The sequence below is a fragment of the Pteropus alecto genome, unplaced genomic scaffold (assembly GCF_000325575.1).
Source record: "Pteropus alecto unplaced genomic scaffold, ASM32557v1 scaffold156, whole genome shotgun sequence".
NCBI lineage: Eukaryota > Metazoa > Chordata > Mammalia > Chiroptera > Pteropodidae > Pteropus > Pteropus alecto.
Genome location: NW_006437746.1, coordinates 2,910,165 through 2,937,701, shown reverse-complemented (window position 1 = coordinate 2,937,701; position 27,537 = coordinate 2,910,165). Strand labels below are relative to the sequence as shown.

Sequence of the window (27,537 nt, the reverse complement as noted above, 5' to 3'; positions counted from 1 at the left end):
TATTATTAACTTTTTGAGGAACCTTCATCCTGTTTTCCATATGGCCTGCACAATCCCATCAACAGTGCACGAGGGTTCCCTTTCCTCTACATCCTCACCAACACTTGTTTGTTGATGACAGCCACTCTGACAGGTGTGAGGTGATATCTCACTGTGGTTCTAATTTGCATTTCCATGATGATTAGTGATGTTGAGCATCTTTTCATGTATCTTTTGGCCATCTGTATGTCCTCTCTGGAGAGATGTCTTTTCAGGTCCTCTGCCCATTTTTTAATTAAATGGTTTGTCTTTCTGGTATTAAGTTGTATGAGTTTCTTATATATTTTGGATACTAACCCCTTATTGTATGTATCATTGGCGAATATCTTCTCTCATTCAGTAGGTTGTCTTTTCATTTGTTGATGGTTTCCTTCGCTGTGCAAAAAACTTTTCAATTTGATGTAGTCCCATTTGTTTATTTTTTTCTTTTGTTTCCCTTGTCCAAGGAGACATATCCAAACATATATTACTAAGAGCAATGTCAGAGTTTATTGCCTATGTTATTCTTATAGGAGTTTTATGATTTTGGGTCTTACATTTAAGTCTTTAATCCATTTTGAGTTTATTTATATAAGGTGTAAGAAAGGGGTCTAATTTTATTTTTTTTTTTGCATGTCAATATCTAGTGTTCCGAATACCATTTATTAAAGAGACTGTCTTTACCCCATTGTATATTCTTACTTCCTTTGTCATATATTAATTGACCATATAGGCATGAGTTTATTTTTAGGCTCTCTATTCTGTTCCATTAATCAATGTATTTGCTTTTATGTCAGTACCATGCTGTTTTGATTACTATGACCTTGTAGTTCAATTTGATATCAGGTAGTATGATACCCCCAGCTTTATTCTTCTTTCTTAAGATTGCTTTGGCTATTTGGGGACTTTTGTGGTTCCATATACATGTTAACATTATTTGTTCTAATTCTGTGAAAAATACCATTGGTATTTTGACAGGGATTGCAATGAATCCGTCGATTGCTTTGAGTAGTATGACATTTTAATGCTGTTAATTATTCTTATCCATGAGCAGAGTATATGCTTCCATTTATTTGTATCTTATTCAATTTTTTCAATGTCTTATAGTTTTCCGAGTACAGGTCTTGCACTCCTTGGTTAAATTTATTCCTGGGTATTTTATTCTGTTTGATGTAATTGTAAATGAGATTTTCTTAGTTTCTTTAAGACAGTTCATTATAGGTATCTAAAAATGCAACCTATTTCTGAATGTTAATTTTGTATCCTGCTACTTTACTGAATTCATTTATTAGTCCTAATAGTTTGGTGGCGTCTTAGGGTTCTCTACATATATTATCATGTCATTTGCAAATAATAAGTTTTACTTCCTTTCCAATTTGGATGCCTTTTATTTTTTGTCTGATTGCTGTGGCAAGGACTTTCAAAACTATGTTGAATAAAAGTGGCGAAAATGGACATCCTCTTGTTCCTGATCTTAAAGAAAAAGATTTCAGCTTTTCACTATTGAGCATCAAGTTATGTGGGTTTGTCATATATGGTCTTTATTATTTCAAGGTATGTTCCCTTTATCCCTACTTTGCAGAGAGTTTTTTTTTTTTAATCACAAATGGATGTAGGATTTTGTTAAATGCTTTTTTCTGTATCTATTGATATGATCATATGATTTGTATCCTTCATTTTGTTTTAGGTGTATCACATTGATTTGGGGATATTGAACTAAACTTGTTTCTCAGGAATAAATCCCACTTGATCACGATGTATGATCTTTTTAATGTATTGCTGAATTTTGTTTGCTAACATTTTGTTGAGAATTTTTGCATCTATGTTCATAAGGGATATTGGCCTATGACTTTCTTTTTTTTGGATTCTTCGTATCAGGGTAATGCTGGCTTCATAAAATGAGTTTGGGAGCCTTCTTCAATTTTTTGGAAGGGCAGGTATTAATTATTCTTTGAATTTTTGGTAAAGTTCACCTGTGAAGCCATCTGGTCCAGGACTTTTGTTTGTTGGGAGTTTGATTACTGATTCAATTTTGTTAGTAGTTATTGTTCTGTTCAGTGTTTCTATTTCTTTCTGATTCAGTCCTAGAAGATTGAATCTTTATAGAATTTTTTCTATTTCTTCCAGGTTGCTCAATTTGTTGGTGTATATAATTGTAGTATTTTCTTATAATTCTTTGTATTTCTGTGGTGTCAACTGTCACTTCTCTTTCATTTCTGATTTCATTTATTTGGGCCTTTTTTTCCCTGCTGAGTCTGGCTAAAGGTTTATCAACTTTGTTTGTCTTTTCAAAGAACCAGCTCTCGGTTTCATTGATCTTTTCTATTATTTTTAGACTCTATTTCCACTCTGATCTTTATTATTGCCTTCCTTTTTTTTTTACTCACTTTGGAATTTGTTCGCTCTTCCTTTTCTATTGCATTTAGGTGTAAAGTTAGATTGTTTGTTTGAAATTTTTCTTGTTTAAGGTAGGCCTGTATTGCTATAAATTTCTCTCTGAACTGCTATGACTGTGTCCCACGGATTCTGGGTTGTTATGTTTTCATTTTCATTTGTCTCAAAGTTATCTTTTGACTTCTTCCTTGATCTCATTGTTAACCCATTCATTGTTTAGTAGCATGTTATTTAGATTCCAGCTGTTTTCGTATTTTTTAGTTTTCTTCTTGTAATTGATTTCTAGTTTCATATCCTTGGAATCAGAGAAGATGCTTGCTATAATTTCAATCTTCTTAAGTTTATTGAGACTATTATTGTGGCCTAACATGTGGTCTATCCTGGAAAATGTTCCATGTGCCCTTGAAAAGAATATATATTCTGCTGCTTTTGGGTGAAATGCTCTAAAAATATAAATTAAATTCATCTGGTCTAATGTGTCATTTAAGGACAGTTTCTTTGTTGATCTTCTGTCTAGATCTATCCATTGATGCCAATGGGGTGTTAAAGTCCTCTACTATTATTGTCACTCTCTCCCTTTATGTCTGTCAGTATTTGCTTTATGTATTTAGGTGCTCCTACGTTGGGTGCATAAATGTTTACGAGAGATATCCTCTTGTTGGGCTGATCCCTTTATCGTTATGAAATGCCCTTCTTTGTCTCTTGTTACAGAATTTGTTTTAAAGTCTATTTTGTCTGGTCTAAGTATTGCTACCCTAGTTTTTTTTTTTCCATTTTCATGAAATATCTTTTTCCATCCCTTTAAGTCATGTGTCTTTTGATCTGAAGTGAGTCTTTTGTAAACAGCGTATGTAGTATCTTGTTTTCTTATCCATTCAGCTAACCCCTGTCTTTTGATTGGAGCATTTAATCCATTTACAGTTAAAGTGATTATTGATAGGTATGTAGTTATTGCCATTTTATTATTCATATTTATGTTCTTTACCTCTTAAAGAGGTCCCTTTAACATTTCTTGTAATACTGGTTTGGTGGTGGTGAATTCCTTTAGCTTTTTCTTTATCTCTCCTTGAATTTTAAATGACAGCCTTGCTGGGTAGAGTAGTCTTGGTTGTGAGTCTCTGCTTTTTATTTCTTTGAATATTTCATGCCAAACCCTGCTGGTCTGTGAAGTTTCTGTTGAAAAATCAGCTGACATTCTTATGGGAGCTCCTATAAGTTAGTACGTAACTAACTGCCTTTCTCTTGCTGCTTTTAAGATTCTTTGTCTTTAACCTTTGACATTTTAATTATGAAGTGTCTTGCTGTGGGCCTCTTTGGGTTCATCTTGTTTGGGGCTCTGCAGTTGCCTGGACCCGGATGTCTGTTTTCTTTCCCAGGTTAGATTAGTTATTAGCCATTATTTCTTTAAATGAAGTTTCTGTTCCTTTCTCTCATTTTTCTCCTTCCGAGAGTGTAAATATTTGAGCATGCTTGATGCTGTCCCAGAGCTCCCTTAAACTATCCTCATTTTTAAAATTCTTTTTTCTTTTTGTTGTTCCAATTGGGTATTTTCTTCCAGATTGCTAATTCAACCTTCTGTTTCATCTAATATGCAGTTGATTCCCGCTAATGTAGTGGTCCCCAACCTTTTTGGCACCAGGGACTGGTGCTCCTATGTGAATCTAATGCCTGATGATCTGAGGTGGAGCTGAGGCAGTGAGGCTAGTGCTGAGAAGCAGCTACAAATACAGATGAAGCTTTGCTCACTGGCCCACTGCTCATCCCCTGCTGTGTGGCCAGGTTCCCAATAGGCCATGGACCAGTACCAGTCCACAGCCCAGGGGTTGGGGACCCCTGCTCTAATGTATTCTTCATCTCAGTTATTCTTCATTTCTGACTAGTTCTTTATATTTTATCTTTGTCGAAGTTCTTAGTTCATCTATGCTTCCTCTAAATTCACTGAGCATCCTTATAACCAGTGTTTTGAATTTTGTATCTGGTAGATTACCTGTCTCCATTTTGTTTAGTTCTTTTTCTGGAGTTTTGTCCTGTTCTTTCATTTGGGACATGTTTCCTTTACATTTTGGCTGCCTCCTTGTGTTTCTTTCTATGTATCAACTAGATGTGCTAAGACTCCCAATCTTGGCAGAGTGGCCTTTTGTAGTAAGTGTCCTATGGGGCACAGTCTTCCTGGTCACCTGAGCTGGGTGCTTTCTCAGTGTCTCTTGTGTGGGTTGTTTGTGCCCTCCTGGTATATCTGAGCCTTGATTGCTGTTGGCATGACAGTGGGTGGGTTTGATCCTCAGGCTGGCCAGCTGTGAGGACTGGCTGTGACTACAGTGGAGGAGCTGGCTCCACAAAGCAGAAGTTGCTTTACCAGCTGAGTCCGTCCTTCAGGTATATCATTTATGGAGCTGGTGGGATGCTGCTCTAGTATGAGCTGAAGCTGGCCACCAGGTGTGTTGGTTTTATAGTCTCTTGGGAGGGTCTCCAGTACAGGACAAGTAAGCCCAGCTTGGGGCCTCCTGGAAGGAGCTACAAAGCGATGTGTGGTTGATTTTGCTTATGCTGGGCTTGCAGCTTCTTGGGAAAGGCTATACTGTGAACCAAAGCTGGCTGCCACTAGTGCTGGGCTTGGGACCTTCTGGTGAGCACCACGATGTGAGTTAATGCCAGCTGCTATTTGTGCTGGGCTTCTGGCCACTTGGTTGAAGTTATGTGCTAAGCCAAGACTGGCCAGCAGTTATGCCAGGCTTGGGGCCACCTGATGGGAGTTAAATGCAAGTTGGGAATGGTTGCCAATTGTGCCAGGTTTGGGGCTGCCTAGCAAGAGGTACAGGGCCCACTGAGGCCAGCTGCTGCTTATTTAGGATTTGGGACCTTTGAGAGATTTTAGGAAAGTCCTCTGTGCAAGCCGAGGCAGGCCGCTTGTGTAGAAAAGCCACTGAAAAACATTTGGCCAGGAGTGCGAGTTGGGTGAGGTTTTAGAATCACCTGATTCCTCTGTGGGGTGAAGAGTGTTAGCCAGATTAATGGGGAGCTCAGATTTGGCTCCCACCTGCACCTATCAGTTGTGTGTCAATAAAGGAACAATGGCTCCTGCTAGCACTTTTATTCCTGGAGAGAGCTGTCCTGACCCATGTTCCCCCAGCCCCTGACTTGAAGCTAGTTAACTTAGTTCCTCCCTGCATATCCCTGGTGTTTTTCAAGCTGCCGCCCCTGTGCTGGAGCCCAAAGTGCGAGTTTGTGAGTGAGTCTGTGTGCAGACCACGCAATGGGGATGCCTAGGTCTCCAGCAGCCCTCCATCACCCTCGGATGCAGTCCCTGCTGGTTTTCACAGCTGGATATCATGGGAACTCCTCTTTCCAGCACTGGGACCTCGGGATGGGGAGCCTTGTGTAAGGCTGGGACCCCTTGCTCCTCAGGAGGAACCTCCATAGCTGAGATATCCCTCTTGTTTCTTAATCGCCACACTGTAAGTGTGGGACCTGCCTGGTCTGCATCTCTGCCCCTCCTACTAGTCTCCATATGGCTTCTTTTTTATATCCTTAGTTATAAGACTTCTGTTCAGCTTGTCTTCAGGTTGTTCTCAGGGTGGCGGTTGTATAATTTAGTTGTAATTTTGATGTGGTCATGGGAAGGGGTGAGCACAGCATTTACCTACTCCACCATTCTTGGCTGGAAGTCCAAATCTTCTAGTAAAATCATGTCATTAGCTAAGAACTTACTATGTCCTAGTTATCAGGCTTTACACTTTAGTCATTATCTCACTGAATTCTAGTTGAGGTGAGACGATAATGTTTTACCGATTTCAACTGACAGCTTACCCAAAGTCACAGCTAGACAATGGCTGCATTGCTGCTGGCTTTCCAGGCCACTAGGCTACACAATATACCTTTGATGTGATGCCATTTCCTCTGCTGGGCACTTAAGTCAAGGGTGGACATCCCAAAGTACCAACTCCCTTCATTATTTATTTGTTCCAAGTTACAGCTATTCCAAATATAATGTTTCTTTTTTCATTTTATTTTTTGATGAATCCTGTAGGTAGGGTTTTTTTTTTTTGAAGGGGTAGGTAGAGGGCAATATAGTTTAGGTCTCCAGCAGCCCTCCATCACCCTCGGATGCAGTAGGTAGGGTTTTTTTTTTTTTTTGAAGGGGTAGGTAGAAGGCAATATAGTTTTAAAAAGGCTCATTTTTACAGAAATTAGGAAATTCCGGCATCCAGCATGCAACAGTGATTACCCTATACTTCCCAAGTCTACTGCACAGATCTTAATCCAGTTTTCATTTGCCAATCTCTTGAATGTGTTTGCAATACTTCAGACTAATTAAAACATGACAGAATCAAGCTATTTGCAAAATCAGCAGTTCTGACTCTGGCCTTCGTGATTCAGGCAAGTCCACCGAGGCACATCTGTGTTGCCTTGGTGAGAATTTTTTGTTGCCTTGGTGAGAATTGCTGCTGAGAGGGCAGTCCATCTAGGTTGGGTCTTGAGAGAGCCATGCTTACTTAGCAGAATGCAAACATCTCTGAACTTTGCTTTCTGGATAAAAGGCAGCATTAGCTTCCCATTGCATTTCCTCTGGCAAGATCAATCCCACATCCCAGGCTGATGCGTGAAGCTCCTCCTTGCAATGGATTGGTGGATCTGAGTGCAGTTCTAGGGGGAGGGGTGGGAGAAAAATAAAGGCTGGGAGCAGGATAATAAGCACGGAGGCTTGAGAAGCCTTCTCCCTGCCATGTGCTGCAGGAAGCTTTTTTTAGTGGCTGGTTCACTGTCAGAAAAAGAAATTTAACTTGTCATGAATGCTACTTTAGCATCATGGAGGGATTTTATGATTCCTTCTTTTCTACGGTGTGAATTTGGTGCCTTAGTTAGTTGTGGGGTTTTTCCCTCCCCCCCACTCTGTTCTTTTTCAGTCAAATCAAAGTTGGCTAAATCCGGTCTCTTTGGTGTTTCTAGGAATGTGCTCAGCACTCGTGTCCCGTCAGACTCAAAAGGATCTGACAATTTCATACAATTGAAAGAGACCTGCTTTTGACTTGGCTTTGCTAATTCTTCATTGAATTTGAAAATGCTTGAAAGTTCTTGAATTTTCTTTTACCGCGGTCATTTCAGTTCCTGGGCTTGTGGGGGGCGGGGCTGTGTGGAAGGGGCCGATTCCAGGAAAGTGACAATCTCACATGTATCCATCATGGGTGGCAAAGACTGAGGGACTTCGAGGTTCCAAAAGGGTTGCTGGCTCGATGCCTTTCCTAAGTAATTCCACTACTATTTTAAGAACCAGAATGTAAGAGTGAAAATGTAAGAAAACCTTGCTTTAAAGAAACCCAATACATGGAAGCCTCTTTTTGTACAAAAACTCTCTAAGGAGTGACTTCTTTAAGAGATCCAGGACCCCATTAAAAAGCAAGTTTGCACGATGCCTTGAAGACCACGTCAGACGCGCTTCATTTTGAGGACATGCCCATTGTACAAAGACGCACATCTGCATTTCTCTCTGAAAAGGATGTCTTTTAAAAACGCCTCTCCCTCCGCTGTGTCCCAGAAGACATATCGAGGCGGTGGGAGGCGGGTGGTTAACACATATCGACAATGGGAAGATTATTGCCTAACCTGGTGTGTGACAAATGTCTATTAATAAGACAGTCCCGTCTCCATTCTTCTCTCAAATGCAAAGTCCCATCACCCACTGACCAGAGCTGACTGACCTCTCCTGTTCCTCTGCCCACCCTGGACCTGGGGACAGACCTTCTGGACCTGCCAGACTCCTGGCACAGACGGAGGTGGCGTTGGGCGGGGCCTGGGGCTCCACATCCCCTCGGGGACAGGTGAACTGCTCTGCCTTCCTCCTGGCTTTGGTCCTTGGTGTTTCTGTTGCCAGAGGGTAAAGTGCTTTCTTGTCAGACAAAATGTACACTGGGGAAGCTCCATCCAGTGGTTTTTCTCAGGGAAGAAAAGAAATTGTTTGAAAACAACAACAGGGGCCCAGCTGGGCACTTCCTGTTCTCAGCAGAGACTTACTCTTTCTTTTTTGAAAGCCCTGCTCCCTCCCACAATTCCTGGCCACAGAGCCCTGGGGGATTCCTCTTGCAAGGTTCTAAGTCTTCTGTCACAACTGGCCTTAAAAGGCCCTCGCTCCCTCCAGGATTTCTCCCAAGAAATTATAAAAAAAAATATAGCAACGAAGGTAGTCTTGGAGGAAGAAACCTTTTGAAGTATTTTAACACATTAGAAAGGGGAGGTTCTGCTTCAGAATAGGATGAGTTACTCCTACAACACCAGCAAGTCCTCAGGACAGAGGGATGAGGATCAGGCTGGTGCGAACGGATGCATCGCTACGCCTCTTACACAGCCCCGAACTGGCGCGCACACACTCGCACCTGTGCTTGCACACCCTCGATGGCTTGCTGCAGGCTCACGTTCACGGCCTTTTAGATCGCCCAGCCATGATTTGGAGCGATCACTAGCAAAGTTGAGAGACAAATCATAAGTCCAAATTTTTCTGTGATTATGAACCAGCTTCTGGGGGCTGCCACCTCATGGATGGTCCTCTCCCCAGACTCTAGATGTACACAAGCCATCACTGACACGACTCTTACAGAATGTCATTATTGGAGCCGCTCAAGAAGCCACCTCTGTTAGCCCCCGCAGGAGTGGCAGGTCAGCAGGAGCCAGTAAATTCCTCTGGAACCCTGGCTCTAGGTGCCACACCTAGAAAGTGCCTCTGAGTCCTGGGGACAAGGGGCAGCTTTCCTGCACATGGGGGTGTGTGTGCTTACATTCCTGGGGCAGGGGGTCATGACCCATGAGCGAGGAACAGGAAGGTGAGAGTTTTCCTTGGAAAACTTAAAAAAAAATTCTAAGTATTTGATGAAATTGAACAAGGAATACTTAGACAAAGTAAAGCACTTTTGAAACCCGAGGTATTTACATTTAAGCTTTCAGAGACAGTACGGTGAGCCGGGGTCCATGACACAGAAAAGGCCAAGGAGCCGTCCCCGAGCGCACGTGGATGCTAAGGGAAGGCAGGGATCAGCATGGATACCAGGATGAGCCCCGCCCCCGATCTGACCTCACGATGCTGTCCACACCCTCCCGCTCACCCTGCACCTCAGTTCCCTGACTGCGACAATGGGACTAACACTCTGGGGCCTCAAAATCACACATCATGTGCCTTGCCCAGGAGCTGCAGCCAACTCAAAACTCCATCGTACGGCGCAGAAAACACCTCCTGATCGATGGCACTGCTGAGTCTCTCCGTCCCTGTTCCCGACACAAACAGGGTGTCCAGTCTCATTCTTCATTCTGCTAGCAAGTCCCAGAAAATGGTCACTCTAACTTCAGACTTGGCAAAGGCAACCTTGGAACTCAGCTGAATTTCATGGGGCCTGTTCTGGCCCAAAGAAGGGCCACCTGATTACCAACCTTAACTCTGGGCTGAAAATCTGCGGGTGGGGGTGAGTGGGCATGCAGGTGGGAAATTCTGCCAGTCAGGGCTCACTACTGGGTTCTCTTGAACTTATATACTTTTCAAGACAAAGTGACAGGGCACAGCTAACATTATCACAGCATCCTTAAGTGCCTCTTAATGCTTCTAGTGACGCAATGCTTCTAGTGACATGCTTTTCTGGGTCTCAAGCATATGTGGCAAGAAAATGAAGAGTTCCCTGTTTTAGGGCCCGGGAGCCTCCCTCCCTCCCGCCCTCCCTCTTCCCTTCCCTCTTCCCCTCCCATTCCATTCCCTTAGCAAGAAAAAAAATAGGCGGGATGATGACGAAATACTCTTTAGACAAAGTACCGAGGCCATGACCTAGCTGGTGTTATTCCTTTGTCCCCTACCAGAGGCAACAGCTTCGGACCTGGAGTTCAGGAGAAGGGGGCACTTTCAGGGGAAGCTGAAGAAATGGGGAGACCCTCACAAGGCTGGTCTTCTCAGCTGAAGATACACCTGACCTCAATTCTCCTTGTCCTCAACAGGCACTAAGATGGGACGTGAGGAGATGGGGAATGGGCCATGGTTTTGTCCCCATTTTGCAGATAAGGAAAACTGAGGCAGTGGGCTTTAAAGCAAACTTTTCTGGGGGCAGCTGTTTAACCTTTATGAAAGTCACAGATTGGTAGGGGCCATTCATATCTTATAAACGTCTTTAATATTTCAAATTTTGTTTCATAGTTAATGCTTTTTATTTTCTTTACCCCTATCGTGGGTTCAGACCAGCAAAGTGAAGTGGTGATGAAGGACGAGGCAGCTCGCCCACAACGTTTATTTGGACTGAGTTGGCGGGAGTCTCAGGTGAGCAGGCTGCACACCAGGACGGCTCTGAGTCGGGGTTCAGCACAGTGACGCTCAGAGCGCCGACCGGCGGTTCCAAACACCGCTTCTATTGCCTTTTTCGGTTTGAACCCCCTGTTAACAGCACCGTGGGCAGCTTATGGAAGTCCATGAGATCATGACCTTGCTTCTTCAAGGGGAACCCCAGAGTCAGGTGAGAGAGACTGCCGCTCGCCCCTGTGCGACTCGGGCCTACTCATCAACCCCGAGCTCAGCTGTGTCACGCAGAACAGGGAACTGGGTCACTATCATTGAATGAGATGATAGGTCCATGTAAGGCTCTGCCATTTGCAAAATATCCCCCCTACGCCTTGCAAAGTACATTTAACTATAAGACACTGCTTACCTTTTGTGGTTGGTCCTGCGCGTCTGACCACCGAGTACTCACCAGAGTGAGCTGGCGGGAAGCTCTGTGTGAAGAAAGTCTGAGGGGACAGCCACAGAGACACGCTGGGTACCTGTGTGGAGAGATAAAAGGTCAGTGAGACAGACTGCCAATGATTAGCCAACAGTTTCCTCACCTGTAAAATGGGGACAGTAACGCTTATCCTCCTCGGCCATTAGAGGGAAAAAAAAAAGGAGAATCCTTAGGCTTAATAAATCTTCCCTGTCGTCATTGATGGCTCACCACAGCAGGAAAGACGCCCCTAACAGCACAGAAAGACGCCCAGATACTACCGTGGGGATCCCTGTAGCCAGCTCTGTCTCAGGGAGCCCTGGAGGAGTGTGGGCATCCTGAAAAACGCCTCGGGGCTCAGTGCGTTACGTCTGCAGATGACACGTTGGCAGAACCTATCACATTCTGGGAAGCGGTTTTCTTTGACATCGACGGTTAAGAAGAAAAACAAAAGGATCGAAGGAGAGGAATGCAGATTCAGGGCCAAGACAGGGTACCCAGTGTTGTACGCCTAGTAAAAGCAGAGAAAGGAAACATCATGGAGCTCGTGCTGGCAGGAGAGCTGGACGGCAATATTAAAAAATCATTTTGATGCCCATTAGGTAGCTGTGCCCACTTTGCCACGCAGCGACCCCCATCTTTCCCATCGAAATCAGCCCATTTCAACGGCAACATCCCCCCAGCATATAGATTTCAGCCACCGCAGAGCTCTACATGGCAGCTGGTGTACCCTCACTAACACATGTCTCAGGCTCTTAGCAGAGAGTGCCTCTGAGCCTGCTCTGGGGACAGGGTGAGGAAGTATGCATGTGACAAATCCACTCCAACGCCCCAGCCTCCCTGGATTCCTTCCTTCCATTATGCCAGTCTAATTCCAGACGCTCACTGAATGCAGAGCCCGAGTCCTACTTTCAGCCGACCGCAAAGCGATCTCTCAGAGCCACTTCCGGCTGTTTGAGCTAACACGTTAGATTCAGAATCGATTTCATCCTTCTTAGTCCGATACCCTTAGAATCCATTCCTATGTGCATGCCTCAGGTTGTCACTAATATAAATTGGCACAACATTACAATCCTTTTGGAGTGATGCCCCTCTCCTGGCCTCTCCCCACTCCTGTGCCCTGGGTGGCACCGCGTCCACCCCCGGGGGAGGGGTCTAGGCTGAGGCAGGGCCTCCTGGGTCCCAAATCTTTGCTCCCCTACTTTCTATCAGTGTTTCCACACATGGAAAGAATTCTTGGGGAAGTGAAATTTGCTGACAGATGCTCGCCTCTCTTCTTGGTGTTTTGCCAGAGATTTTACTTTGATTTTGAAACTGAGGGATCCTTCTGATCATGAAAGGGTCCCAGTGGACTGAGCCTGCGGTGATGCCCGGGAGTCTGACCGTGCTGCCTTTTGGAGCAGCCTCTCCCATCATGCACAGGCAGGGCTCAGCGTTCACCTGCCCAGCACTGAACTCCCACATGCCAGAGGGTCTGCAATTGTTATCAAAGCCTCAGCTCAGGTCGGCTGAGGAGGAGAGAGATGCCTGGACAAGCTGGCAGCTTCCGGAATGCCTCTGTTGCGGTAACCACCTTTTTCACCAAGCCTGACTCTGCCAGCTGGTCCAGGGGCTCCTCACACCTTCTGTCTGAGCCTCACGGTGACCCACGGAGGTGGGTATCGCTGCCCCCATTTTAAGGGCAAGGAAATGGAGACTCAGCCTCACCCATGTGCTTCCCCCTGCATCCCACGTGCTCCCAGTGGGAGTGATGACAAGACAGACAGATTGGTTTCGCATTTCCCAGATGATGCGATGACGAAGGTCGTGGAGGGGGTAGTGAGGTGAGGAGAGAAAGTGGGCTTCTGGGTCAGTCTTGAGGGACATGACTGGGCTCTGGCCGCAGTCCTCCAGCCCCCAGGCATCATCAGGAAGCATCGCCCTTCCTTTGCTCAAAGGTTGGCCGGCTGCCTACTCTCCATTGCTTTTCAAACTCCCTGGTTGCCGAAGGGCGACCAACATAAGCTGTTCCATTTTATTCCTGCTTTAGAATCGCCTCCTTAAATTTTAGTTTTGAAAAGCCTGGGATTGGCTGCAAAATGGAACTTTCAGATATCTAAGAATCTAAACCCTTAGGATGCTCCTGAAATGTACACAAGGTAGTGTATGATTCCTGAACTCAAAGCAATCCTCTGACAAACAGACTCAGCTCTCGGGGATCACTGATGTTCGATGCTCTGAGACTAATTATTGACTTTGACCAAAGTGTGCAAAGTTAAACATTTTTAAATAATTCAACACCAGTGTACAAGTATTGCCCAACAATTTTTTAAGCAACTAAGCTCAGTGCCTGAGTTAGGGATAACGTTTCTGAAGATAAGGCTTTGGTGAGAGAGTTGGGACCGGGTGTCAGACAGACCCGGAAACTTGATTCTTGGCTGTGCAGGGTCTTGGGAAAGCCATGTGAGCTCAGTCCCCTCACGGTAAAATGGGGATGGTGACCCCTAGAGGGTCAGTGTGGGGATCAAACCAGATGAGCATGGGCACACATGCTATTAACTAATAATGGGAATAGCTGAGCTCGACACACCTCAGTTTTAATTCTTCCTGCCCTTGAACCTCTCATTCTAGTCACAGAGAATTTTTTCTCATCCCAAGCATTCCTGAAAGAATTTCTTTTTGATTCAACATCTAAGAAAAATGAGTTGGACGCTCCAAAATCTGGCAACCAGTGATTCGAAAAACCACCGAGAAACATGTAAGCACCAAAGTCAAGTTAATGGCCGGATCCTCGCTACTTCGAAGAGAAGACGACTTTAACCTACTAGAATTTAAACATGGAGACCTCCTTCACAGTGACCGATGGACAGAAGTATTACTGTCACCTACACAACCGTAAAATTAGTCAGCAACTTCTAGTAAAATCTCCTATTTCAAATCATAAGAGAATAAGTCAAAACCAAATCCTCCAACCAAGCTTAAGAATAGGATGAGTGAATAAGTACGCTGCCCGTGTCGGTCACGAGAAGGTGAAGATTTAAATCCTTTGGGTGACAGAATTCTGCTGGCGCTTCAGTTCTTCTACTCCTGATATTCAAAATTACCCCACCCTGGGGGTTTGGAATGCGAAGTTGCAAAGGCAGTGATGTGTACCGAGTGAGATCACGTGGCTCAGCCTGCGGGGGTTCGCAGCGTCTGCTTTCTGTCAGGATGCAAGTGTGTGGGACGGGGGACAGAATGCCACTGGTGAGACTTGCTGCAAACATCCCAGCTAAACCAGAGGCCTGGTCCCCAGCAATGCAGCTGCCCCCCCCCCCCTTTCCTGCCACGGAAATGGAATCTGTCTGACAAAGCATCCTAAGTGCAAAGAAATCTTCCTCCCAGGGGACTCAGCTCTCGGAAATGATGTTTTATGCCTTAGGCCTCATTAACGAGAAAGGGTCATCTTATCTTTGCCATCCTGATTTTGTTTTTGGTTCGCTTTCAATGTGGGTTGGTATGAACCGAATCGGTCAGAAAGGGATTGTGGAACAGTCTTCTCTCCACGCACAGATAGCCGCCCCCCATCCCTACCCCACCCCCCCATTTGTTGCTAGGACTAAATTCACAAGCTTGCAAGTGCTATTAACTGACATTCATCAAAACAATCTCCATTGTTCACAGACACGAGCGGCCGAGAGGTGGAAATTACTTGGCATTTCATTTTAATCTGTATTGAAGACTTGCCTGACAAAACATATTAAGGGTAAGAATTGCTGGCTTGGGAATGAAGCTATGTTTATGGCTTACTCCGTTTATTTTTCTTTCCTCAAGGAAATGACACTTCCCCTCTCCTTCCCAACCCTCTGCAGCTTACCACCCCCACCCCGCCATCATCATTCATGAAACCGTAACATTTAATTTTCCTCCGTGAGTGAAGCTTTTGTTAGCGGTGTCTATAAAATTATAATAAATATTCTGGGTCTCTACAGCAGCATCTGAAATGAAAGAAAAAAACCAAAGCAACAAAACCCAACAAGCTCTGCCTTTAATGTGGTGGTCTTGGTGGCATCTCCCTCAGGGGATGTGGGGTGGCCATCAAACTGCAGACCACACGAGCTGTGTGCTGCTCTGGAGACTGTCACCAAACGTTCCCACAAAGAATGGATGCCACGCTAATGGATGCACATAATTACCGAGGGACAATGATTCTCCCTGCTGAATTCTGACAGTCGTGCCGTGTAACCGTGTCTATCCGGTGCTCGCTGCTACGTTGTTTTTTTTTTTCTCCCTTTGGATCCTCAAGTTTATACTTTTATTGTTTAAGTCACTTCTGCACTGTATCAAAAAATAAAAATGATTAAAGGCTCTCACAGAGGGGAGATTTTGTTTATTTTATCTTCTTTTTTTTTTTTCAGTCTGTCTCTGGAGCAGGAGGCTGGGCCACATTTTCTAAGCTGTAGCTGGCTAAGTTTAGGAGAAGGAGAAATGGCAGTGGATCCTCGGGAGCAGAGTGGAGGGCCAGGAAGCAGCCATTACAGGTCAGCGGGGACCCTGGGGCATTGCCAGTTCTGTGCTTGCCGTGCTTAGGAACCCTCTGATGTTGCAGACGGGTGCTGAGTGTGGGCGGGTAGAGAGATCCTGTCATGTCTTGTGTTCCGATTCACTGTGATAATATCTGTGCGCGGGGCCATTCAAGAGTTCTGCTTCTTGGTGAACTTTCTATGTCTAAAGCTTTGAAGCGCCACGAGCCCCTGAGGCAGGAAGTTGAACCGGTTGGCTTTGCTTTGTTGAACTTGGTGAGGGTTCCATGGGCCATAGTCTCCCTGGGGAGGCCTCTGTTGTCCCCTACCTTGCCTGGAAATATAAAAGAGCTGTTTGTTTCAGCCCTCCGTTTGGGCCTTTGCCGTTTCCAGGATTTTTGGAATGAGTTGAGAGCGGAGAGAGACGGAAAAAGAGAGTTGCTTTGTGTTCCCCACCAGGTAAGGTACAGGTGTCACAGTCATCCTGCAGGGACTCCCCTGGAGGGGCTCTCCCAACCCCTCAAACTGGAAGCCTGGGGTGTCTGGCCGGGGCTGCCCACACAGGTGAAGGCCACAGGAATCCTGAGGTTCACGCAGGGGAGGGACTAGGGGCACCCACTTCAGAGTGATGGAGAGGCCACCACCTCAGTGATAGCTCGCGGGCTGGTGGCCTGGCTGGAGACAGTGGTTCTGCCCCACCATAGGCTTCCTCATCCCCAAGTGCCTTAGGTCAAATTTTGGTGAAAGCATATATGTTTATCGGAGGATGTATGTGCGCTTTTATGTAACACACAATGTAACACTGCTCACAACTACAAAGCACAACCATCTCAGGCCGACAGCAGAGCGGAAGACTCCATTATGAGGGCTCAGAGTCTCGCTGCGCATCAAGCCCCGAACAGATACGGCACCCCTTCCTCTCATGCCCGATCCAGGCTGCCTTTGTGTGCCCCACAAATTCACACCTTAGGAGCCCCAAGACTTTTGGGAAAGATGTTAAAAAAAGTAACACCTACCCTGTTTTTAAGTCGTAATTTGAACTGAAAGATAAATACTACAAGAGATACTGGCAGATAGCCCAATTTTAGGGGCAAATGTGAATGGAATGGTGATTACTTGCTAAGAGTTACAGAAAATCATTGAATGAACACCCAGTATAGTCCCATCATGTCTACGAAGCATAAGCAGGACGATGTCTATTCTAAATTAGTTGTACACAGTTCTGATTGTTTTTCATGATAATGCCCTATTAGCTTCCCCTTGAACAAACTAAAAGTCTTTTTCTTCAGGAAGTGATTTCTCAGATTACCAGGTGGGCTCTTCTCCAGTCCTTGACCCCAGGTTGTGTGTGTACGACGTACACAAGCCTGCTTTGTCTCCAAGAAACCTCAAATGACGTACCATCTCCTAAAGATCATCAGTAAGGAGTTCCTGGGGGCCCTGCTGGCATCATCTCACCTGCTCATCCTCGATCCAGCCCAAGGGAAAGGATGGGACAGGCGGCTGCTCTGGCAGAGAAGCGCCACGGCAAAACCCACTGAGACAGGAGCCCAGGGAGCCAGGGTGAGGTTCTAACCATTCCTCACTGTCTTCTGTGTTAGCCTGTTTGATCCTCACCATAGTGCTTATTGCCATCTGGAACTATATTATTCTGGCTTTGTTAGTATATCACATGACTTGCCACTGGACGTAAGCTCTGTGAGGTGGGAACCTAGTCTGATCACCTCTGTATCTCTAGCTGCAAGAAGAGTTCCTGGTACATAGCAGATGCTCAGTATGTGCTTGCTGGATGAATGAATAAGGAACAACACCTTTGCTCTATAGAGCTGCCCCCTTGCCCCTGGATCTTTGCAATATCCAGGGCTTTGTACAGAGCAGGGGAGCGAGGAAGCAATTTTGGAGAGTCCCATGGAAGCTGAAGCAGAGAAGGTGAGAACCTAAGCTCAGAATTGGGGCTAAGAGCTGTATATCAGAAGGATGCGCTAAGTATTATGGTTAAAAGCCCCAAGACCCTGGCATTGCAGCCTAGAGACAATTGCTACGATGTTTCCAGTCCGCATTTTTGAGACTGCAAATCACGGCAGACTACCAGGTAGAGGAGGAGGAGAAGGAAAGAGCTGTAGAAAGGAATGAAGTCGGGCACTAAGCAAGGAGCTCACATGGAGAGGCCGAGAACTGTGTGATGCTGTTCGGAATTCACGACGGCCATGTGCCTGTGGGTGTGGGTGAACCTGGCCCTCGCCAGCGGAAGACCTGAGGCCCTGGAAGAGACTTAAACGTGGGCCTCTTCAGCTCCAAGGACAAGCAAGAGTTCTTCAACTCTTCCTTCTTCCACATCCAACCACGTGTACACATAAACTGACATACACATGCAGACATTTCTCACAAAAACGTTTCTTAACCTAATTATCATTCGGATGGCCTAAATATTTTTGCTAATGTATGTGGCTGATTTTTTCATGAGCTTTTATGTCTCTAACACAGATATAACAAACAGGGAGAAAAAAAATGGATTTCAGGCTGAAATGGTTGCTTTCCTATTTTGGAATGAGTCCCTGGATACTTCATTAAAAAATGCCTTCTGAGTGGTGACATACCAGAAAGCTGAAGCCAGAGCCCTTGGTGCATGGCACCTGGGACACACCTGACCCAGACACACTTTGGGGTGACAGGGCTCTGAGGTTTGCCAACCATCTTCTGCTGAATAATCTTCTTAAGGACTTAGATTACCTAAAAAATGCTGCAATGAATGACCCAAAAGTGTGCCTTCATCTAATCATCAGGAAATATCAGAACAACCCAAAATGAGGGACATTATCTGTTCTCTTAAAAAAAAGTCGATGTCGGAAATCAATTAATGTGATACACCACATTAACAAATCAAAAGATAAAAACCATATGATTATATCTATAGATGCAGAAAAAGCATTTGACAAAATCCAGCATGCATTTAGGATAAAAACTCTCAGCAAAGTGGGAACAGAGGGAACGTACCTCAACATAATAAAGGCCACATATGACAAACCTACAGCTAACATCATACTCAATGAGGAAAGGCTAAAAGCATTTTCCTTAAGATCAGGAACAAGACAAGGATGGCCACTTTCGCCACTCCTCTTCAACACTGTATTGGAAGTCTTAGCCACAGCAATAAGACGAGAAAGAGAAATAAAAGGCATCCTAATTGGAAAAGAAGAAGTAAAACTCTTGCTATTTGCAGATGACATGATACTATATATAGAGAACCCTAAAGATTCCACCAAAAACTGTTAGAACTCATCAATGAATTCAGTAAAGTGGCAGGATACAAAATATTCAGAAGTTAGTGGTATTTTTTTGTATCGCTGATGAACTTTTGGAAAGAGAAATTAATAAAATAATCTCATTTACTATGGAATCAAAAACAATAAAATACCCGGGGAATCAAATTAACCAAGAAAGTAAAAGTCATTGAAAAAAGAAAGTGAAGAAGATACAAATAAATGGAAGCATATACCATGCTCATGGGTAGGAAGAATCAACATCATTAAAATGACCATACTACCCAAAGCAATCTAAAGATTCAATAAAATCCCTATCAAAATACCAATGGCATTTTTCAGAGGGCTAGAACAAATAATCATAAAATAAAAACAGAAACATTGATCAATGGAACAGAACAGAGAGCCCAGAAATCGATGCCTATAAGCTCACTGAATATATGACAAAAGAAGCAAGAATATACAATGGGATAACGACAGTCTCTTTAATAAATAGTGCTGGGAAAACTGGACAGATATATACCAAACAAACAAACAAAACAAAACAAATCAAAAACCCTGGACCACCTTCTTACACCATGTACAAAAATAGACTCAAAATAGATTAAAGACTTAAATGTAAGACCCAAAACTATAAAACTTCTAGAAGAAAACCTAGGTAGTAATCTTTCTGATATTGCTACTAGTAATTTATTTTTGGACATATCTCCACAAGCAAGGGAAACAAAAGAAAAAATAAACAAATGAGACTACATCAAACTGAAAAGTTTGCACAACGAAGAAAACCATCAACAAAAGAAAAAGACAACCAACTGAATGGGAGAAGACATTCACTTATGATACATCTGATAAGAGGTTAATATCCAGAATATATAAAGAACTCATGCAACTCAACAACAAAAAAACCCCAAACAATCCAATTAAAAAATGGGCAGAAGATCTGAACAGATATTTATTCAAAGAGGAAATACTGATGGCCAATAGACATATGAAAAGATGCTCAAGGTCGCTAATTATCAGAGAAATGCAAATTAAAACCACAACGAGATACCTGTCAGAATGGCTATCATCAATAAATCAAAGAACAAGTGTTGGTAAGGATATGGAGAAAAGGGAACCCTCAAATCCTGTTGGTGGGATTGCAAACAGTCTGGAGGTTTCCCAGAAAATTAAAAATGGAAATACCTTTTGACCCAGCAATTGCACTTCTGGGTATTTATCCAAAGAAAACCAAAACAACAACTCATAAAGATCTATGCACGCCAATGTTCATGGCAGCACAATTTACAATAGCCAAGATGAGGAAGCAACCTAAATACCTATCAACAGACAGTTGGATAAAGAAGTTATGGCTCATATGTACAATGGAGTATTACTCAGCTATTAAAAAAATGAAATCTTACCATTTGCAACGACATGAATGGATCTAGAGGCTATTACGCTGAGCGAAATAAGTCAGAGAGAGATGCCTGCCATATGATTTCATGTATATGTGAAATCTAAGGAACAAAAAGAACAAACTATCAAAAACAGACTCACAATCTGGTGATGGCCAGAGGGGAGGGGGTTTGGGGGCTGGAAGAAAGGGGTGAAGGGTTAAAGAAGTACAAATTAGTAGTTGATAGATGGTCACAGGGATGGGAGCACAGCACAGGGAATGCAGTGAGCAGTAATGTAATGGCTAGGTGGAGAGCCAGAAGAGAGAAGGAGCAACCAAGGGGGTCATTTTATAAACTATATAAATGTCTACTTGAAACTAGTAATAAAATAAAATTTTAAAAAATGTCAACGTCATGAAAGACAAAAAGGCTGAGGAACTGTTTTAGATTACAGAGGATCGGAGACATAAGCACCAAATGCAATGAGCACTACTGGATTGGATCCTCGGTCAAGGGAAAAAGGAATTGCTTTCGAGGGGATTGAGACAAATAGCAAACTTTGAATATGGATTTTGATACCAAATTGATACAGTCCACGCAACAGTAATACAATTGTATCAACATAATAATATTATATTGATGCTAAATCTCCCGAATTGGATAATTGCACTTGGTTCTGTTTTCAGGAAATACAAGCTGAAATATGTAAAGATTCGCTAACTCTCAAATGGTTTAGGAAAATGTGGGTGTATATAATGCACCTGCATGCACTGTGTGTATGAAGAGGAGGCAGAGAGGTGATGAAGCCATCACTCCGAGTTGAGAATACATGGGAATTCACTGTACTATTCTTACAACTCTTCTTTGTTTTAAATTATTTTGGGGAAATAATTTTTCCTTTTCTTTTACATTTTATTTTGAAATATGTCATCTGTATATAAAACTGAAAGCAACAAACAAACATGACAAACAGACTCATGGACACGGACAGTAGATTAGTGGTTACCAGAGAGAAGGGGGGAGGGGGCAGTAGACAGGGGTAAAAGGGGTCAAATATTTGGTGGCGGAAGGAAATCTAACTATGGGTGGTACACACGCAATGCACTATATATGTGACATACTGTTGAACTGTACATTTGAAACTTATTTGATTTTATTAATCAATGTCACCCCAATAATGTTTAATAAAGAAATATGTCACCCATAAATACGTGCAATTGTGTTTTCTCATTTTTTAAGGAGGCAGAAAAAAGTATTATTTGAAGTAACTGACATCACATTTAATGTCAATTTATCATGGTATTTCTTTAAACTCCAATATTGTATGATCCCAGTGATTACTTCCTGTACCGTCAAATCTTAAATCTGATTAATTTTCTGTGTCTTGCTGAAAAGCTGCTTTGGGAGGAAAATGATATTTCTATTTTATTTGAAAACGGGTAAAACAGATGGTTTATACTTTTCTTCCAACAGTATAATGTGGCGTAAGTCACATAATGCCCTCTGGCTTTTTAATTAAGTCAGAAAAATAAATTCCTATTTGTTAATCAGAGCTTCTTCTTGGTCTTGCCCCTAGTTGGTCATTTTGGGGGCTGGTGTGGCTAGAGGTCCTCGAGAAGCCCACCTACCTCTCATAGTGTTTAGCCATCAAGGGGTGTTCACTTTTAGCAATGTCAGCACAAATCAAATGTTGCCTGTTTGACACTATCACACCCTTTCTTCCATTCAAGTGACAGGCGATCAAAAGGATACGAGCAAGAATATTTTGCTTGGCACGTGGCCTAAAAGTTCTAAATTTATGTATTCTATTTTTGCTTCTTTCTCAGATTGGATTAGTTACTAAGCAACTGAAGTATTTAATTTCATTTGCTAATAGTTACATTTTAATAGAGGAGCTAGTGTCCATGACCAATGCTGCCGATACAAACACAACCCGACACCCAGCCTCTGTTGGGCAGCAGTGTGTACTACTTCCTTCTAGCTGTAGACACACACTCCTCATAATCTTACATTTTCTTTGACTTTCTTGGACAGGAAAAGGAGGGATGTCTCTTTTGGATTTATTTATAGAAAGAAATTTTCAATAAAACAGTGGTCTGGTCTGTTTTCAGAAAGCTACCTGTTCGGGCATCCTAAACCCTCTTCCAGACTTCTGGTTCAAGGTGGCAGACCAAGCACATATGTTTTCTTCCTCTCACCAAGAAAGAAAACAAATCCTTAATAGCATCAAAAGAGCACCATTAATTGCTCCAGCAATAGTGATGGATTTCTGGAAGACAGAAGGCAGGTTGACAGAAAAACTAGAATGGGTAAAAATTGCTATCCAAAACTAGCCCAGTGAGAAGTTTGGCGGAGGTCAAGGAGTCTTCCCAATGGTGTCCTGAAAAAACTTTGAATCTGGAGAGAGGGCAGACCACAGGGGCACCTGTGAGGAAAACTGGTTACAAGTTGTCTCCATATTCCTGAACCAACTGTTTCTGCCCCTTGCCCCAGCGGGCAGAAGGCTGGACACAGTGTGCCATGAGTCACTCTTAGAGAACATTAGGAGAGTGTCTGATCTTGGAAGCTAAGCAGGGTTGGGCCTGGTTAGTACTTGGATGGGAGACCACCTAGGAAGACCAGATGCTGTAGGCGTAAAAAATAAGGGATTGTAAGCTGACAAGGTCCTTGCAATCTGTGAGGTCAACTAAGGGTTGCCTCGCTTAAAACAACAACACCAACAAAAAAAACAAACAAAAAAACCCCCCAAAACCAACCAACCAACCAAAAAAAAAAAAACAGAGAAGAGCGCAGGGTACTTCAGCAGATAGAATCGGGGTAAGGAGAAGAAGAGAGAAACACAGCTCTTCTCAGTGGGGAGCTGTGGGAAACCGTTCCACCTCGGGGCATAGCTTCCCTACGGGGGCCCCTGGAGTAGTCCTCAGCTGGCCTGGCTGTTCTTTTCCCAGGCACCCTGAAGGGAAAGCTGCTGTCGCATCACCCACTAACTGACACGTGGCTCTTAGCTATCCCTCTCATTCAGAAGAGGGAGCTGCAGTGGAAACCAAGGCATATGATTGCCGAGGAAACACAACACCTGCCAGCACCGATCCACACATTTCTACATTTTAATATATGAGTGGACAAGCAAGGGTTATGAGACATTTGAGGAAATCATTTGCACAGTAGAGAAAAATAACCTGAACTGGACTCCACTGCGGAGAACAGAACTTACAGACAGACACACACACACCTGCTCTCTTCAGAGCGATGCTGCATTGATTAAACAAGAATAGGCTATTGTGAAAACAAAGCAATCAGAGAACAAGAATGAGTCCTTGGAAGTTTGTCTTGTGGGGAGGAATATGTTAAGAAGAAAATGAAAATAAATGGCCGGGATAAGTCCGAACATATCAATATTTATAATAAATACAAATAGTTTAATTCTCCTATTAAAATATAGACATGCAGATGGGAAATATGCAGAACTGAGCTGGATATTTACAAAAAAACTTAAAATGACACGGAATAGAATGACTGGAGATAAACCTAATAAGTGTTATCAAAAAGGAAGCAAAAAAATACACTATTAATAACACTCAGAAGTAGAATTCAAGGCCAAAAGTAAGGGAATATTTTCTATGGATTAAAGATACAATCTAGAAGATAATAATAGTCACAAACCTTTTTCACTGAAGAACACAGCATGGAACTATGTAACAAGTGTTAGAAATGCAAGCAGAAACTATTAAATCCATGAGCATAGTGGGAAACCTTAGCCCATCTGTCTCAGAAATTGACAGTCAAGTAGACAAAAGAACAGGTTAAGAATACAGATGATTTGAATAGACCATCATCAAGCTAGATGAATTTCATATTTAAATTCAGTTCCCAACTAGCAGAAAACATGTTTCCATTTCCATGTAACACTTAAAAAAATCTGACCAAGTATTTGGCCACGAATTAAACCTCCATAAAATCTTCAAAAGATGAATACTACAGGTCTCTTGGAACTCTAGCCCAAGAGTAATTTATAAAAGAAAATCAAAGCTGAAATTAGAGACCATATAGAAAAGAAGGTTAATGAGAGCACTCAGTTCGAAATCTACAGGGTGCATCAAAGAGGGACTCCAAATTTAAAATACATTTGGAAAACAACTAAGATTGAAAATGTACTAAGCAATGACCTCTAGAAAAAATTTTTTAAAAGCACTAAACAAAGTAAAAGAAAGAGAATCAAAGATAAGAGGGCTGATGAAATAGAAAAACAAGTCAGTTTGATCATTAAAACCAAAAGATGTTTAAATACCAATAAAAGAGAAGAGTCTGATAAAAAAAAAAAACCAAAATTCAGAATAAAAGAGGATATAACTACAGACTTGGATTTGATTTCAACAATTTTAGAGAATATATGCAAATTCTGATAAATTAACATAAAAATAAAATAATTTTCTAGGAACATATAAATGACTAAAATGAGTCAGTAAGAGGCAGAAAACCTGAAAAGACCAGTAATTACAGGAAAATAAAATTGAAAATGTAGTCACAGACGCCCCCACCTCCAACCCCCATCAAGCAAGTCCCAGGCCCAGATGGTTTTACTAATCGCATTTTTTTTTACATTTAACAACCTTTGAAGTTTAAAGTATGTATGAATTTGTTTGCTAGACTGCTACTGAACATAGAAAATATGTAAGGATTGTCAATTTAGTCTACAAAGCCAACATAACCTAGATACCACAATTGGACAGGATGGCATAAAGATAGCAAAGTACAAACCAGAGTTCGACAACTTAAAACGCCCACAAAAGCCAGGTAGGACATTTAAAAAGAAGAACTATTTAATAGGAGATTTAGCATTAATTTAAGACAGTGACCATGGGAGTGGACTAAAGCAGCACCGGAGAACATATGCATCATCTACAAGAAGTCATCAGTTTGGTGCAGAGCGGCAGGGGTTAGAACCACAATCTTATTAATATATACGAAATATAACAACAAATCAAAATTAGAAGTTTCTTAGAAGGATAACACACCGTGAGGACAGTTTATCCTATGAATGCGAGGCCGACTCAACATTAGAAAAATCTATCACTATAATTCAACTCATTAGTAGATTAGAGGAGGAAAAAAACACATGCTCATCTTGATAAATTCGGTAAAGGAATTTAACAAAACTGTACAACCCTTCCTAATTAAAATTCTTAATAAGCGAAGCTCAGAGAAAACATTGATAAAAGATATAAACAGAAACCTACAAAACAATCTACTTGGCATTGAAAGAGTAGAAGCGAGAGAGGAATGGATATCCGTCATCGTCACTGCTATTCCATACCACACCAGTGGTGCTAGACAAGGCAGTGACTAGAAAATGAAGTGAGGTATAAATATGGGAAAGGGAGAGAAAGCAGTTATTTTCAAAATATGTGATTGTCATCCTCCACAGTCCAATACCATCAACTTGACAATGGTTAGAACCACTAAAATTGTTCGGTAAGGTTCCTAGATATAGGATATTTTTATTTGTTCTATAGCCACATCATAAAGATAGAGAGATGAAAAGTGGAGACAAGGAAAAAGGCTAGGGACCTTGAGCTCCAAAGAATAACATGGCGGTGAGGTTCCTGGTTTTTCTACTTGCCTCATATATCCCAGACTTGTAGGCGAAGAAGCCAGCAATCTGGAAATGCCAATGGGCACAGACAGGTGGGAAAACTAGACTTTCACCCTTGCCAGGCTGTAACAGGAACCTCAGTATAACCCACTCCCATCCCTGTAAGAGTAGAGTCAGAGAACGTTGAGTAGGGAGCCTGAACTTTCACCATCACCCAGTAGTAATGAAGTATACCCATTCCTCCATGGTGTCAAGGGGAGGCCTAGTAGAGAGTCAGGACTTTCAACAGTAGTAATGAGGCAAGCCACACCCCCAAACTGAGGTGTCAGTGCAGACCACATGTATAGCAGCAATGAGACACTCATGCCCTTCCCAGCCAGGGTGGTATGAAGCTTAGTGTGGAGCTGAAACTCCCACTCTTGCCAAGGAATAATGAAGAACTCCTCTTGCCCTTAAGTGTCGACAGAGACTGAAGGAAGGATCTTAACTTCTGCACCCACAATAACAAGGCAGTGCCATCTCTTCTTCTGCTGGAGCAGTGTTAGAGAAAGCCACCTAAACCAGAAATAAATTTCAGAGTCTCATAACACCCCAAATGTCCAGATTTCGATATAAAGTCACGCATACTGAGAAGCAGAAAAATCTCGAATAAATAAAGACAATCGAGAGATGCCGACATTGAGATAACAGAGATGTTAGAATTATCCGGCAAATATTTTAAAGTAGCCACAAAAATGCTTTAATGAGGAATTAGGAACAGTCATGAAACAAGTGAAAAAAACTCTCAGCAAATAGAGACATAAAGAAGAACTAAATGGAAATTTTAGAACTGCGTAATACATTAACTGAAATAGAAAACTCAGTGGATGGGATCAAAAGCAGAATGAGTCTATGGCCATGCCACTCTGAACAAGCCTGATCTCATCTGACCTCAGAAGCTAAGCAGGGTTGGGCCTGGTTAGTACCTGGATGGGAGACCACCTAGGAAGACCAGGTGCTGTAGGCATAAAAAAATTAAAAAAAAAATAATAAGAGATTGTAAGCTGACAAGGTCCTTGCAATCTGTGAGGTCAACCAAGGGTTGTCTTGCCTAAAAAAAAGGGGTGGTGGTGCAGAATGAATGGTATAGAGGAAAGGAAAGAATGAATGAACTTGAATACAGAACAATAGAAATTACCCAATCTGAACAACAGAGAGAAAATAAACTGGAAAAAAAGATAAACAGGAACCTGTGTTATAACAGAGATCTAGCTAACAGTCATGTCTTCAAAGCCCTGGAAGGAAGGGAGGAAGAAGGCAAGGCTGAAGAAGCACTCAAAGAAATAACAGCTGACAACTCCCCAAATTTTGGCAAAAGACATAAATTTATAGATTTAAGAGGCAGAGTGAATCCCAAATGGGATAATCTGAAGAAATCCATACCAAGACACATCAAGCACCTGAAAATTATATTTAGAAATCTTGAAAGCATAAATATAGAAATGACGCTTATAAGGGAAATGAGAATAACAGCAGATTTTTCATGCGAAACCAGAGAGGCTGAGAAGAAAGTAGCATAACATTTTTCAAATGCTTTTCAAAAATTTGTCAGCCTCAAATTCTATACCCAGTGGAAATATTCTTCAGGAATGAAGGGTGAATCAAAAAATTCTCAGATGAAGGAAAACTAAGAGAAGTTGTTATCAGACGGCCAAT

At 42.7% G+C, this 27,537-nt stretch overlaps 1 long non-coding RNA gene and 1 other non-coding gene across 3 annotated transcripts in view; one reads left to right on the top strand and one right to left on the bottom strand.

The window, feature by feature from the left end:
* LOC112482051 overlaps positions 1-27,537 on the bottom strand; it is a 125,735-nt gene that overhangs the window by 10,206 nt on the left and 87,992 nt on the right. The window contains exons 3-4 of one of the 2 annotated variants that reach the window (XR_003047172.1): positions 11,079-11,190; positions 10,677-10,977 (exon numbers count right to left, since the gene is read on the bottom strand). This is a non-coding gene — a long non-coding RNA (uncharacterized LOC112482051). Of the gene's footprint in view, positions 1-10,676; positions 10,978-11,078; positions 11,191-27,537 lie in introns of those variants that run through there. The other variant, XR_003047171.1, reaches the window with a different exon arrangement.
* Positions 26,730-26,848, top strand: LOC112482093. The gene has a single exon (XR_003047197.1). It is a non-coding gene; the product is annotated as a 5S ribosomal RNA (ribosomal RNA).